Here is a 17,552-nt window from a genome sequence, read left to right as displayed (position 1 = left end):
TGAAATATGCATGTCTAAATTGAAGTGCATGATATTGTGTATGTGTACATGTGCAAAGATGACCTGACATATATGAATTATACGTGTATACATGTAGTGTGAAACATGCATGAGGTGGTGCTTATTGACTTTATTTATTCGGGTGAAATCATTATGACTTCATGGTTAAGAAATCATGAATTTTATAATGCAAAACCACCGCCCAAAGATTATTTCTATTGGACCAAAAGCTTTCACCGCCTACAAGGTTTTATTATTAAAATCCTCCACCGCCTAGGTGAGGATATTTAAAGAAGAGTTTGATAAGGTTATCCTTATCACTGTCACTCTCTTAGAAAAGAACCTGTGTGTGAGTTAAAGTATTCTTGAAGACTCTGTGCTAAGATTAAAGCTTTTTACTGTGTGATTATCTTCAAGAAAGTTGTTTGATAAGGTGAGTTTTAAACTACTGTTGAGTATAAACTGTGAGTTTTAAACTACTGTTGAGTATAAACTGTGAGTTTTAAACTACTGTTGAGTATAAACTTTGAGTTTTTAAACTACCTTTGTTATAAACTGTGAGTTTTATTGGTGATTATATGCTATGAGTTTTGATGTTGGTTTTGAAGAAAAGATGGTAAAACTATTTTGATAGTTTTAAAGGTGTTACTGTTATTGTTGGTAAGATAAAGAAGAGTTTACTTCTTTAAAATAGTTTTGGAAATGATATCAACTGTTGAGTTGATATTGGTTTTTGAAGTTAAGATGATAAACTGTTTTTAACAATTTTATGATGATGTTATTTTGGAATCTGGTTTTGATAAATATGAAACAGATTTGTGTTCTTCAACAGCCTTGAGAAGTTGCTGTTTGAATCTATTTTGGAACTGTTTTGGAGAGAATTAAACAGTATCCGGGTTTTTAAAACAGTTTGAAAGAGTTTGTGGAAAAACAAGAGTTTTAAACTGTTTTGGGAGAACAGATTGTTCTTGAGAATAAAAGGTTTTGGGTATAAACCTATGTTGGAACCATGATTTGGTTTGAGGATTATGAATAGGTTCACTCTGACAGGTAACAGAGGGCTGTCTTTGGATGAACTACTTCATATTAATTAGCAGGAGGATATAAGGGTGGAATATCATGTAAAGGAGACAATCTGGAGGATATAAGGTGGGACGTTCTCGGCATCGCCTAACTCTTACCATGATAACTATTAGAGTTACAACAGATTGGAGTTCTCACTTCTTGGTGATTTGAGGATTTAGAGATGTCGTCTTTAGTAGAAATGATGGTAATGATGTGATGGGTATTGGAGATCATATAATTCGTGACTGTTGAGAAATGCTTTGGGTAAAAGCATTGATTATAAGGAAACAGAGGAGCTCTGGTTATACCTTGCAAGGACCAGAGGGGCTCTGATTGACCCTCATAATAGAATCAAAGGATACTGGATTCTAATTCATTTTGCAAAGTCTTTTATGAATTTATGAGTTTGGGAAATAAGCTTTATATCTTTGAAAAGCAAGCTTAGTGCTTTAAATCTTTGTTTTTAAATATTATTTCAAAAGATTCTTTATACTTAGTCTTTTTATGAAAAACATATCAGAGAGGCTCTGGTTGAGCATTGAATCAGAGGGGCTCTGGTTGGTCTTCTCTTTTGAACCAAAAGCTCTGGTTAGTACAACCAGAGGCTCTGGTCGAACATGAATTATTTATAAGTACTTATTTTATGAAAAAGGCCATCTTATCGATTGAAGGTTTAATTAAGGATCATTTTTATGAGTGAAGTTTTGGTTAGTGCAACCAGAGGCTCTGGTCATGAAGACCAGAAGCTCTGGAAGAGAGACCAGTGGCTCTGGTCCTGTGTTGGAAAATATTCTAAGTGTGATTTAGTGAAACCAGCGGCTCTGGTCGTGAAGAACAGAAGCTCTGGTAGAGAGACCATAGGGGCTCTAGTCCTGGTTGTCGAATATTTTTCTAACTGTCAGAGGGGCTCTAGAAGAGAGACCAGAGGGGCTCTGGAAGAGAGACCAGAGGGGCTCTGGTCAATAATGTTTAAAATATTTTCTAAGCGTTGTTTGAGACCAGAGGCCCGATGGACCATAGCAGTATGTTTTCAGTTTTGCTTTATAAGATGTTTTGATTTGAAATAAATGTTTTTGGTGATCGTCACCCTGCATTACATAGAAGGGAACCTCACTAGACATTCATGTCTAACCTTCATTTTCGTGTTTTCAAATTATGTGTGCAGGTAATAAGGGAAAGGGTGTTATGTGAATTACTTCTCTACATGCTTAGCTGTTTTGGAAGCATAGATGCTAGGATGCAAGAGCATGTACTTTTGGAATTTTTGGGTTGTATATTTTGTATTACAGACTTTTGTATCAAGGACCTATGTGGGGAAAACATGTATTCTATATATGAAATATGTGTTATATGNGACCTATGTGGGGAAAACATGTATTCTATATATGAAATATGTGTTATATGCAATGTGTGGATTTGGGGTGTCACAACAATGTATAGAAATATCAACTAAAAAACAATATCGTAAAATGTTAATAGTTATATATAGTTATTAATTGGATGGCTATTGGATTAGATCGGTTCGCTTTTATTGGATGCTGGACTGCGATCGATCCGATTTGGATGTTGAAATTATGGATCCGCTCTGATCCAATTACAATTGGATATCCAATTACGATTGATCGATTTAAATTGGATCAGGTGACGTTCTACACATCCCTACTGTCAATTGACAAACTAAAAATGTTGTTTTTCCTTTCTTCCCATCTGATGGCATTGTGGAAGAATTTTGAGTTTTCGTCTCCTTCAACGTCCCATTTAAGTCGAGGTGTCTGATGAGCCATATCACGTTTCATGTGATCCTTTTCAAGTCCCCCATGACGACCAATTTTCCAATTCGGAAGTCGATAGAGGTCGACATTCGACCTGCAATTCCCAACGATTTGACTCCTTCTTGGCCTTATCAATTTCAAGATCAAGGTTTCCAAACCTTCTCGATGACCATGCCTTCAAAGATATCTTGACACGTTTGAACTTTTCTTTAAGTATGATGTTTGGTCTAATTCCAAGAATAGTTTCTCTCCAAGAGTTCACCACCATCGACTCAAGGTCATTGCATTGTAACTACGAATAAAAGAAACTAAATCGCCAAAAAAATTCAAAATATCCTCAAGCAAGATAGGGCAATGGTTCGACAAATTTCAATCAAGAACTTTAGACACTATAAGAAAATTCCTAATTAGTGAAAAAAATTGGTCACAAACAACCTAAAATTAATCACTAAGTCGTTTAGTGACCAAAATTTCGACAAGTTAAACAATTTGGTTTATGTAAGTAAGCTATTTAGACAAATTGGCAAGTTCGAAGGAAAACTTAGTCGACGAATCTGATGATTTTTTTTAATTTTCTGTATTCTTAATTGTGTTCATCTTGTTCTTCATTTTTTCTTTGATTTTGATCCAAGTTTTTTTTTAAATTTCGTGTTTTTTTGTTAAATTTGGGATCAAACTGTGTGGAATTAAACTGTGAATCTTTGTTATTCACAATCTTTTGTGATTTGATCGATAGTTTTTTTAAGATTTGGTGAATTTTGTGTTTTGAATTTTTTTTGTATTCTTAAATTTTTTTTAATTTTTTTTCTGTTTAATCCATTTTTTGTTAAAATTCTTTTGTATTTATGTTTTTAGTCCTAAATCACTGAAATCCCATAATCGTTTTTAGCCCATTTTTCTTTAACCGGCTTAGGACAACTCCAACCTCATCACCAAAAAAAACACCAAAAACACCAAATCAGGTGGGCCCATAAACACACAAAAAAAAAATTCAACTCCAATCACACTCTAAAAAAAACACCAAATTTGTGGACCCCGCATTAAAATAACATATTTTATTTACTATTTTTAATAACAATATTTATAATTTGTAATAGATATTATAATAATGAAGAATTAGTAATTAATTTATTTAATGAAGAAATGTTAAAATAAAAACGATAAAATTGTAATTAATAAATTTTATATTTAGAAGTATTACATTAGTTCAAATGACACAAATTAAAAAAACACATAAATAAACGTAGCAGGAAGCTTTAGTCAGTTTATGCCTAGCGGAGACGATTGGACCCTTTAATTTATGTATTTCAGTTTTTAAAATTTCCATTAATAAAATACGTTTACGTTTATCCGATATCATATTTGTGTTATTAATAATTTATTATATATATATATATATATATATATAAATTTAAATAATAAATATAAAAACCTAAAACTTAATATTTGTAATTATTTATTTATTTATAATTTATTTAAAAATCATTAAATATTGGGAAAACATGGTGGGGACCACCAATTTGGCAAGATGCCGTTCTTCTTCTCCCCTGGCATATTTGCCGTTCATTTTCAGCGACCGCTATAGTTTTGGTGTTTTTGCAGGTCGATTGGATCCAATAGAACGGCAAAACTAAGGTTTTACCGTTCGATTGGAGTTGCCCTTAGAGGCTCATTTTCTTCTCATCTTCATCTTATCTTTTACAGAAGGAATTGAAATCATCTCAAGTCTTAATCATTCAAGAGTATCTTCAATCAGATTTCTAAATCGATCAGCCTTCAATCGGATTAAACTCTTCTTGAGCGATTTAGTCTAAGCTTTGAGCGGATTTGAGCGGATACGGGAACACATCGCACACCTCTTGAGCGATGTTGATCGGATAAGGAATCAGTGGTGACCGAACTTTGAACGGATTAGTTCATGTGGTGAGCGGTTTATCCTTCTCCTTGAACGGATTTAGACTGCACTTTGAACGATTTAAAGATCATAAAGTGAGCGATTTATCTCACACTTCTTGACCAGATTAGGAGTTGGTTTTGTGCGATTTAAGGATCTCTTCATTGAGCGGATTAGCTCAAGAAGTGAGCGATTTAAGCTCAAGCGGACTAGGTTTGAGCGGATTTTGCTAAATCGCATACAAGACAGCCTTTGTACAGTTTACTCAATCAAAACCTAAATCACAGGTTGTATTGTTCAATTTAGGGTTCTTTTTTGGTTTTACCTTCATCGCAGACTCATTGATTTCATTTAAATCGCTTGAATGTTCATCTTCTTCACAACTGTTCTTGACCTAAATCGCATGTTACCTCTGTATTCGATTTTTGATTTGTATTGATGTTGATCTTGATACATTTGTTGGATTTTGCTGATTTTGGTTCATAACAGGTAATCGGTCACAGAGATCAATGCTTTGTATTTTGTAACATGGGGCCAATCCATTGAAGCAATCACAACAGTAATGGAAGGGTTGGTATCCTCCCCTGGTGATGGATGCTCAGTTATATAAGGATCGTCCGTATTAGGTTGTTCATTAGTTTAACTTTTGGGAAATTTGAGTTCTGGAAGTGTTGCTAAGGAAGCCGATCATGCAGAAGCTCCTCCTCGTAGACTAACAGCAAACGAGAAAGAGAATCATGGGGTTTAAGGTCCATATGCTAAACTTGTTCTACAATTGTTGGAAGGGGACCTAACAGGAGATGTGAAAAGCATTGAAGTAGACAGACAGGGTGGTTTTGTGGATTCTCTTCTTAATGCTACTGCCATTCTTGATGATATGTTCAGATTGAAACCTTGTTTGAAAAAGACTGTTGTACTATTTCCTCTCAAGATCTTAATGGCTTTTCATCATCATGGCAACAGCTCAGAAATTTTGACAAAGTTTTCATTGATTTGAACCTCCTGAAGTCCTCTGCCATCAGCTGCCAAACGTTTATCGAGTGGAATGGTGTACTTTTTTTGGATTCTTCCAGTTTGAAATGCATTGTGGGATTTTTCAATCTTGCTGGTCTTTAAGTTTTTTTGACTAAATTGGACACAAGATTCAATCTCATTTTTGGTAGTCTAACTGATTGTTGTTTGTTTCATTTGTCTTTGAGAACTTGTTGTCAATCTTGCTAAATTGCACAACTGACTTGTTTCCTGTTGACTTGTTTTTTGTTGACTTGGTTCCTGTTGAATTGGGAGAAGAATTGGAATTAGGGAAGGATGTGTTATTAGGGGCATTGTGGTTATCAATGTTCTTGATTTTGCTTATCAATGTGAGTTTTTATTGAAGTGTAAATCTCAACAGGATTGGTTGCTCAGCAGGTTTTCTGGTTCATCAATTTTTTTTTGCTTGTTGCAAGTTCAATCTTGACTGTTAGTATAAGCATGATTTTAAGACTTCATATAAATCCAGACATCATTTTGAGTATTCTGTAATCGGGATAACAATCTGTTTTGGTTTTGGTATGAATCATTTAATTTGGACTCGGACAATTGTTTTGGGCTTGTTTTAATTTTTTTTTAGATTTTCATTTGATTCAATTTTTTTTTCTTTTCTTTCTATCTGTTTGTATCTGTTTTTATCTGTTTTGGTTTGTTTTAGACTGTTTGAGAATTTTAAACTGATTTTGATTGCATAAACTTTTTTTAATCAATTTTAACTGTTTCTGACTGTTTTTAACAGTTTCCAACAGTTTTCGATCGTTTTTACTGATTTTTTTTACAGTTTTTGTTGTTTTCCTGCTTTCTCAACATTTTTTGTGTTTTTCAATTTTTTTGAGCTTAACTGTTTTTTATTTCTTTAATTAATTCCATCGCATTAGATCCTGTATTTGATCAACCTTATTTTTTTTAAATGACAGATACTCTAGAGAAGGAGAATGAAGAGATGAGAGCTCAGATTGCTGAATTGGAGAAGAGCATTATGGACTATAAAGATAAATACATAAACATTTTTTTGTGAAAATCATTCAAATGTAGAATTTATTGCAAATCTACAAAAAGGTCATAAAAGAGCATTGGAAAGAATTGAGAATGATTCCGAGTATCAAATTAATAAACTTGAAAATTCTTTGGATAATGTTAGAAAAGATTTTGATAATGAATTGAAAATATGGAGTAATGCTAATAAAGATCTTTTCAACAAACTCCAAGAATTTCAGAATGAATTAAGAACTGAAAGAGATTCTTCAGGTAGAAAGCATAATGAAACTGAAGACTTAACTGATAAATCTCATAAGTTTGAAAGTGACCTGATTAAGCTAAGAAAACTTCTGAATCTAGAGAAAGAAAAGGTTTTAGAAGTGGAAAAGAATTTGAATGATGAAAGGAAAGTTTTTGAGAAAGAGAAGAAGAGGGTGGTTCAACTAGAAAGAAAATTTGGAGCTGAACGCATATCTTATGAGAACAAGATAAACTCTCTCGAGCTGAATGCAAAAATGCTGTTAAAGCGAATATCTGATTTTGAGCAGCTAATCATCTTGGAACGGGCCAAGAATGATAAAGAAAAGAAAGACATCTCAGAAGACTGTCAGAGCCAAATACAGAAATTATCTGAAAGCATTGCTTTAAAGCAGAAAGCTTTAGATGAAGAAAAGAAACAATTTGCTCTTGAGAAGAGAAATACTTCAAAGAAGTATACAATTATTGCTATAGAGCTTGCTAATAAGAAAAAAGTTGCTTGACATCGCTTCGGAGAATGATAAGAGCAGCTCAGATGAAGAAAAAAGAGAGTTAATAAATCAGAAGAGAAAGTTTGAAATGCTTCAAAAGGAATTAGAAAGTAATATCCTGGATACTTCAAGTAAATTGTCTGATCTCAAGACAGACCTTGAGACTGAGCTGAAGATGAGAACTAAATTTAAAATTAAGTTTGATTTAGTTACTACTGAAAGAGACCAACTTTTACAGAAAGTTAAAGACTTTTCTTGTGCACAAAGCTCAATTGGTTCTCCATCACAGTGTAAAACAAGCTTCTATGACTGTTCCAAATCGAACAGTTATTCATGCAGCCCTAAATCTACTGTTTCTAAGAACTATTCTCGTTCTTCTAATCAGTATTTTCAAGGGTATGTTATCAGATCATCCAATAAATTTTCTAAGACTAAAAGCATTTGGATTAATAAAGTTGATTCTGTTTCATCTCATACACCTGTTGTCACTAACTCTGTTCTTCCTTGCATTGTGAGATCCACTAATGATCTGATCAATCTTAGCAAGAGAAGAATTATGTTCTCAACATGCAGAACCAATGACTTTGTCAATAAGAAAAGGTTCAACAGGTGACATGGAGATAACAACTATCAGAACAGTTGGAAAGGTAAGAACATGTATGATCATAATAACTGGTATGGATCATATTCTATTTCTGATCATCCTGTTCAAAGTGCTAAAAAGAATATATCTAATAGGAATAGATGGTTTGGAAGTTACAACATACCCGAACCCGATACTAACAAAATAGGACCCAAATTCATTTGGGTACCAAAATCTACTTAATCTAGTTTTGTAGGTGTGTCAATTTTGTGCTGATCAGAATATCGTATATGTGATATACCAATGCAGGGGGAGTTGTAATCTGTTCCACAAAGGCTTCTGAACAATTCAGTTCATAACCCGTGCTTTACTGAGTATGATTTCTAAACATCCAGTTTAGGACCCGTGCTTAAAATGTTTCCTTTATTTTTTTTTTAATTTTTTGAGCTTAACTGAAACATTACTGAAATCAAGTTTCTAGGGGGAGTCTCTAGAAGTTTTTCAATAAAAGTTTTTGATAAATGAGTTGTTTTTGGGAAACGAGTATTGTTTCTGAACAGGTATTTCCTGAGATTTTACTTGTGTAATTTCTCGTCATACATAACTCCAATACCTGTTTAAGCTATTCTTCAAAATGTTATTATCACGTCTCTTATAAGAAAATCATTTTCAGTGATAATACGCTCGTTTGTATTCAAAGTTTGTTTTCTGATATTTTTTTACGTTGATTGATATGCATTCAATATTTTTTTAATATCAGAATCTGTAAACTCGTCCTTACAGATCTTCTTTCATTTTTCTCGCATATCGAATAAGCTGATCGTTGTCGCATCATTCTGTTATTGATTGTGCTTAAAGCCAAATTTCTTGATCAATTTTTATCTGATCATTGTGCTTATTTGCAATAATAATTTTGATCAATCATTGTGTTCAACTGAGTTTACAGTATTTTAGGAGGGACTGAGTGCTTATCAGAAATACCTCTATGGAATGTCAAAACCGACAGACCTATCCAAGAGAACAATCATATCTGAGTGAGCTTTAAATACAAAAGGGTTTGTGTGCTGAGACTAAAATGAAAATGAGAGGGGTAGTTGTTGTGAGATTAAAAGAATTGAAGAGAGTTGTGTTAGGATTAAAAGAATATAAGAATACTATTCCAAACTTATAAAATCCGGGCATTACCACACAATCTATTAGTTCTCGATTCTTTGGAGACTAATATTGAAAAAGGCAAAGCCCAGGCCAATTCTTGTCACAACCCCATCAGCTACTCATTTATCTCTCAACATATAAGTGTTTCAATAACACTTGGGGCACACAGCTTATCATCTATCAATTTCTCATTCGGAGAAAGTTGATATTTAATCAGAAGGATATATGTCCCCCCTTCAAGTCTCTTTGATCACTAATTGAGTCTGATAAATTTGTGCAGTCCACACGGTTTATCTTTTTGAGCTTAAACAGAAGCATTAGTTGCTTTATCTTTCTACACTACACATATTGCATTTTATATGTTATTTTGCCAAAACATTTATAGATATGCTATTTTTAAGCTATCAATGATTGAATTGAAGACCTGGTGAGATGAGCCTCAAAAAGTCTCATATATAGAGTACATCCGTTGTACTGAGTATATCTGTTATACTCACAAGCCAATCTTTTTTTATAAGATTGTAAACAATTTCATTCGTTGAAATTGGTTGTTACCTTCCCATTCCCTTAATCTGAAAAGATTAAATAAGTGGATTTGCAAAGATCTACTTACAATTTCATGAATTGACGGCTTACACGGAGGATTTCATTCATTCTTGTGTATGATGGAATGATTCTCATTTCATCATTAGGGGGAGTATGCAATAATGAATGAAATGTCCAATTCCGAACATTATAAGGGGAATCTGATGTAACGATCAAGGGGAGTAACTTCAATAATGGCAAAAGACTCAAAAGAAGTGCGACTGGAGATGATTACGAAGATTATTCCGATGCTATAATGTCTGAGAGTTGTTGAATGCGAAGATCATCATTTCAACAGTTTACTGATAGAGATTTCTCGTCGTAAAAGAATATTTGTGATCTTATTTGAAGAAATTCATTATTGGGGAGAATGTTTAAAATTTGTTCGTTATTGTTTCCGTTCTACATTATCAAAAAGAGAAGATCATCGCGGTTCTATATTCGAGGGGGAGAATGTTAGAAGATATTTCTCAACATACGATTGCCTGAAGGTTTCAAGTTGGAGATTATTATTTGAAGAAGACATAGTGTGTTTAAAGTTTCAAAGTTCAAACGGGACTCAAAGTGCGAAACTTCTTTCAAGTCTGAATACAGAGGGGGAGAATGTTAGGACTGAAAATTAGTGTAAAATTGTATTCGTCTTGAAAGATATAATTGTCTATAATTATGTAAAAGTCATCGTGTTTGACTTTTCTTAGATGTGTTGACTTTGACCTTGTTTAGTTTGTTTGACCCTATAGGGTGATTCTTTGTAATCTTTGGTAGGTGCTCATTTGTAAAATCAATATATGTATGAAAGAGAGTTTGACCGGATTGTAGATCTTGACTTTTTCTCTCCTTCTCTTCTATGTTCATAAAGAAATACTTTCTGCCATTGTTAATCTTGAAGCTATCATATGAAGATTGATCGTTATTGGACTCACATTACATACCATTGATCTCAGAAAGAAAACGAAGTATAAGTATCAATCCTTTATTTTTATGGGTTCACAGATCGAAAAATATTATCCTCTAGATAAAAAAAAAAAAAAAAAAGATTCACCAAACAATGTGTAACAATAAATAAAGCCAAACCATGTAGTTATGCTAAATTTAAGTGTTCTTAATTGGCCAAGAGATAAGTCTCGATGGCTTTGAAGAGTCCTTGGGCCTTCTCTTTGCCATTTTTTTGATGTCGTCTTCAGCTATCTTCACATCACCTTTGCAGGTGTAAATGCTTTTAACTTCAGTATGCATCCTCCCTGATCAGCGGTAACAAGCTTGATGTCGTACGAGATTGACACGAGTGGGTCAACTAGGACATCACCTTCTATTATGTAGGTCGCATTATCTTTGTCTAGCTACTTCACCGATCTTGTGCTTCACACTCTTAAACTGGCTTCGTGAAAATTCCGGCAAGTTGGACTTTTAAATTTCCTTTATCCGGGTCGTTACGAATTGGATTACATCAAAAATCGCCTTTATAGGATGACAAATATAACATCTAAGTTTCCTAAAAAAAGCTTTATGATATGATTCTTTCAGGTGTCTTAACAAGTTTTTAGCTAGGTCTCTTCTGAAATAAAACCTTTTATTAGGCTTTTTTATATCACATTTGTTATCTGAAAAAAAATATTATAAATTTCCTTTATCCGGGTCGTTACGAACTGGACTACATCAAAAATCACCTTTATAGGACGACAAATATAACGTTTGTAAGTTTCCTAAAAAAGCTTTATGATAGGATTCTTTTAGGTGTCTTAACAAGTTTTTAGGTAGGTCTCTTTTGAAATAAAACCTTCTATTAGTCTTTTTATATCACATTCGTTATCCGAAAAAAAAAATTATTATAAAAATAAGTTTTCCGTAAAAAGATATGTTTATAAAGAATTTTTTAAAAATGTGATTCAAAATAGTTAGCGGGATAATTTATTTTTAAAATTTTCATAAAAAACATGTTTGCATACTCAATTACTTCATTATTAAACTTCCTATTGTTGTTAAATGATAACCCAAATGAACACATAAAGTACTTGTAATATGCACACATTTATTAAATTTTCTGCAACAACATTACACACTACACATATATACGTATATAAAGGCCATGCATTCATGATAACTGTTAAATGACAATTAAATTAACTACCATTAACTGATATATATATATATATATATATATATATATACACATATATATATATATATGTATATATAACTGCTATACTAAATTTAGATTAACCACTAACAGCCTCCTTAATCTAAACTTCTTCCATTCCAAGCTACTCCTTTAACTGATTGAACGATCCAACTTGAAGGGCTTTGGTACCGTAGAAGCTTGGTTCAATTTCACCTTCGTTGGACAAGTTCCCGTATGAAGTGGTATTTTATGCGGATATGTTTACTTTTCCCATGGAAGACAGGGTTCTTTGTCAAAGCTATTGCACATCTATTATCAAAATAAATGATTGTTGCTATACTTTGAGGTTGCTTGAGATCCTTTAACACTCCTCTCAGCCATAAGGCTTGACATCCTGCAAAAGAGAGTGACATGTATATGTATTCAGCCTCTGCAGAAGACAAGGCTACAACGTTTTGTTTCTTAGACTTCCATGAAACCGCACCAAAACCTAGACTGAAAACATATCCTGATGTACTCCTGCTGTCATCGAGACTTCCTCCTAAATCACTATAACCTTTTAAGCTTGGTTCATTAATCCTTCTATACACAATTCCATGACTGAGAGATCCTTTCACAAAGTGTATAGTAGGATCCTTTTACCAGACTCCCAGTGACTCTTCCTAGGTAACGGACTAATCATGCTCACAGCAAACATAATATCAGGTCTTGTTGCTGTGAGGTACATTAGACTTTCCACAAGAATTCCAAATAGGCTTGCATCAACCAGATCTTCTGTTGTGTGCTTAGACAGTTTAAGTCCAAATTCCATATAGGAATGGAGTTTGAACCTGAATCCTACATGTTGAATCTATTCAGCAGATCCTTGATACACACTGAATGGAATTCGTCGATTTAGTATACACAGAAATGAAATTGTCGGTAGATTACTTTCGATGAATGAATTGAATAGCTTCCAGACTTTCGAGAGGTCTGGAACCTCTCCCCTTGAGCTTACGCTCTCTCAACAGAATTTTCAAGAATGAAACAGAATGTCGCTATCAACTACCAGCTACCCTATTTAGCTAAACTCTTTCTTATTCAAGGAAAAAGGGAAAATACCAAACTACCCCTTACTCTTATTACAGCAGACACTAAAATGATACTCCCTAATTCCTTCTTCTGTAAGTAAACCTCAAAGGAGGTTTATCAATACTCCCTAATTCCTTCTTCTGTAACTAAACCTCAAAGGAGGTTTATCAATACNCCTTCTTCTGTAACTAAACCTCAAAGGAGGTTTATCAATACTCCCCAATTCCTTCTTCTGTAAGTAAACCTCAAAGGAGGTTTATCAATACTCCCCTCAAAAATTTCACCTTGTCCTCAAGGTGGCTACTGGGAAACTGATGCAATAACGGCTCCAACCTTTCCCATGAAGCTTCAAACTCTGACATGCCTTCCCATTTTACCAAAACTTCAAACTGACCCACATCACCATTCGATATTGGTCTCATATCCAAGATATCTTCAGGTACGGCTTGTAACACCAAGTCTTCTGAAATCTGGGTAGGAAAATCTTGAGTCGAATTACAACTACCCACCGCTTTCCGTAGCTGAGAAACGTGAAAGACCAGATGGATTTTTGCTGTACTCGGTAAATCCAATCGGTGTGCTACCTTCCCGATCTGCTCAAGCACTCTATAAGGGCCATAGAACTGGGCTACCAGTTTAGGACTATTCCCCAATACTAGCGATTTCTGTCGATATGGTCTTGACTTCAAAAAAACCCAATCTCCTACCAACAACATCACCTCCTTACACTTCTAGTCATCCTTACACTTCAAGTCAGCTTGTTGTTTCATACGAAATTGCGCTTTAAGCAAGTGCAATTTCACTTCATCCAGCATTTCATCCCTATCAATCAACTCTTGTTCCACCGATTGTAATTTTGAGGAAGCCGATTTATAATGGAGCAAAAGCGGAGGATCCGTAACATACAACACTTTAAAAGGAGACCCCTTAAGAGCTGTATGGTAGGCTGTATTATACGAAAGTTTAGCCCATGGAAGCCATTTGCACCATTGCTTAGGTGTAGTTGATACCCAACATCTCAAATATTGCTCCAAACATCGATTCACTACCTCGGTTTGTCTGTGAGACTGCGGATGGTATGCTGAACTGTACTTTAATTTTGTTCCCAGCAAATACAGTCTCCACTGAAACTAGTTCTTTTTAAGGAGGTCGGTGAGTGGTTTGGCTAACATAATGAACTTTCTATAGTAACCGGACAACCCCAAGAATCCTCTCAACTCTGTTATCGATTTAGGCTCCACCCAATCCAAGTCTGCTGTAATTTTCGATGGGTCCACTTCTACGCCTTTTGCTGAAATTATATGACCCAAATATCCCAACCGATCACGACCGAACTCACATTTCTTCTTATTGGCGCATAGATGATGTTGTAAAAGAACTTCCAACACCTTTCGTAAATGTTATTGATGTTCTTCAAGAGTTTTACTATAAACCAAAATATCGTAAAAAAAACCCAAAACAAACTTCCATAAATACTTCTTGAAAACCTCGTTCATTAAGCCTTGAAATGTCGCTGGAGCATTAACCAATCCAAAGGGCATCACCAAGAACTCGTAATGTCCTTGATGAGTACGGAAAGCCGTTTTGTAAACGTCACCCTCTTTCATTCGAATTTGATGGTAACCCTATTTTAAATCGGGCTTAGAAAACACCACTGCTCCATACAACTCATCCAAAAGCTCTTCGATTACCGGAATCAGAAATTTATCCACCATTGTCACCTTGTTTAAAGCTCGATAATCAATACAAAATCGCCAACTTCCATCTTTTTTTAACTAATAATACCGGGCTGGAAAATGGACTCATGCTCGGTTGAATGACTCCTGCCTCAAGCATCTCTTTCACCAATTTCTCAATCTTGTCTTTTTGGTAATGAGGATAACGATACGGTCGAACATTGATTGTTCCTGTCCCTTCTTTTAACACAATACTGTGCTCTCTTCCCCTTTTTGGTGGCAATCCCTGTGGCATGTTAAAAACTGAATCGAATTCCCTTAGTAATGGTCCAAAACAACATTAGATTATGTAATTTCTTTCGATAACACCGAACAAGTGCCCAATTCCACCAACACACCATGTTTTTCATGGCTGATCACTTTTCCGATAGCTTTCAACGAAATCATCGAACGTCCCAAAGATGGATCACCCCTTAACGTGACCGATTTGCCCCCGCAAGTGAATTTCATTACTTGTAACTTCTAATTGACATAAGTTGCTCCTAACGTTTCCAACCATTGCATTCTTAGAATCACGTCACTATTACCCAAACCCAATGGAAGAAAGTCTTCCCTTATCTCAACATTTGGCAAAAACATTGTTATACACTTGCAAATTCCATTTCCTTTCTCCGTATTTCCAAAACCTAAGCTAAGAGTGTATTTACCAGTGATTTCCACTTTTAAATTATGTCGTTTAACCAAATCATTGGATATAAAATTGTGTGTTGCACCACTATCGACTAATACTACAACTTTCTGTTCGCCAATCCTTCCTTCCATCTTCATAGTTTTAGGATTAGTTAGACCAACAACATAATTTAAATGTACCTCAACTTTATCACTCACTTCAGCTGCATTAAAAATTCTTTCTTCTATTTCTAGTTATGTATCATCGAGTGAGTCTTCTTGAACTAACAACACATTCATCTCCTTCTTTTTACACTTATGGCCGGGTGCATACTTTCTTTTCATCACAACGGTAACAGAAACCCAACGCTCTTCGTTGTTGCACCTCTTGATCGGACAAACGTTAGAAACCAGATACCGATTTATTTGTAGACATCGGTGAATTAATAGCACTCCCGACACTATTAGACGAATGATAAGAAAAATTGCTTTTCAAATTAGGATTAGGATGGAAAAACGAACCTGTCTTCTTGCTATAAACCATAGTCTTTTCCCTTGCTAACACCTTGTTTTTTTAAATCGATTTTCATGGCTACCTCCATTGCTTCGCTAAGTGTCAAAGGATTCATTAGTCTTAATTATACTTTAAGGGGGCGTTTGGTTCGTAGAATGAAATTCGATGGAATTGGAATTCATCAAAGGAATTTGACTTTGAGGGAATGGAATAGAATCTGATGGAATTTGACCTTGTCTTGTGATTGCGTTTGGTTGCATGGAATTGGAATGAAATTCTTAACGGAATTGGAATTTTATTGTTTGGTTCACGAAATTCAAATTTGGAATCGGAATTAAATATCAACAAATGACCTTTTATGATTTTTTTGTCATTTTAAAAAAAAAATTAAAATTACCATTAAACCAAATTACATTATTAACATCAGATAAAATTTGAAATTGTTCACTTATATTAATAATATCTGAAATTGTTCACTACAAAATACTAAGATCCGATAACATCTGAAACTATTAACTACATACCTTATTTCCAAAACCCAAATTCAAGTTGTCAAATCATAACCAAAATCAACCTTCCAACACAAACCTCACCCACTCCTCTCATTCCCTTTCTTCCAAACTCCAAAAAATTAACACGTTATCAGGCTCGCTTGTTATCTTTTTTACTGCTATGAACCTCTCCACTCTAGAAAGTGATTGCATTTTTGAAAGTTCAAAATTCACCATGAAAGTCTTGTTTCGTATCTCCATTTCCATATCTACTATAATCTTCGATGCATTTTCAAATTTTTCCCCAAGTAAAAGAGCTGCACTATGCATTCCGTCAACAAGAGTCTCACTCGGGTTTTCTTCTTCTTACTACCTCGACTTGAACCTTCTTCACTTCGCGTATCAGTAGCATTATATACGTTATGGCTGCTTTCAGTATCCTCTGATGTTGTTCTTGTTCTTCTAGATTCACTTGCTCCTCCATCTCAACAACATCCCTGACTCTACTTCCTTGAGCTCTATCTTTTCCAAAAAACAGTAGACAGGTCTTCAAAATGTGGAAATATCTTGTTTTTCCATTTTGCCGCCTCCTTATGTACCTATTTCATGTCATAAAAGTTAAATAGCAAAGATATCAAATAATAACTACAAAGATAGCATGAAATATATAATGGGTACCTTCAGGTAAGACTTCCAAACTGGTGCTTTGCAATTACACATTGTTTCAAACAATCATAACCAAGCCCACTCGTATTTGTCCCATTCACCATGTCATGGACAACTTTCTAATCCTTTTTCATTGTTTTAATTCTTGATTCAATATGCGGTTTACCCAATATACCAGAATCAAGAATTGATTCTTTTAATACCTTTTACCATGGTCTTTATATATATGGATGATTTGCTGATTAGTGGCAATAATATGGATGTCATCAATACTCTCAAGCAAATGTTGGCTCAAGTTTTTCATATGAAAGACCGAGCTACTCTCTGATACTTTCTGGGTCTAGAAGCATAAATGACATCTGCTGGTATCTTTCTCTCAAAAGAAATACATTTTGGATATTCTTAAATAATATGGTATCTTTCTTGCATCAGATTCTGCAACCCAACTTAGTGCATATTGTTATAGTTACTAGGCTAGCTTCCATATCACTAGATGATCTACACCAAATATGTATATGTAGAGACAAATTACA

Source organism: Cynara cardunculus, assembly GCF_001531365.2.
Source record: "Cynara cardunculus var. scolymus isolate 2C chromosome LG 15, CcrdV1, whole genome shotgun sequence".
NCBI classification, from domain to species: Eukaryota; Viridiplantae; Streptophyta; class Magnoliopsida; order Asterales; family Asteraceae; genus Cynara; species Cynara cardunculus.
This window is presented reverse-complemented; position numbering follows the sequence as displayed.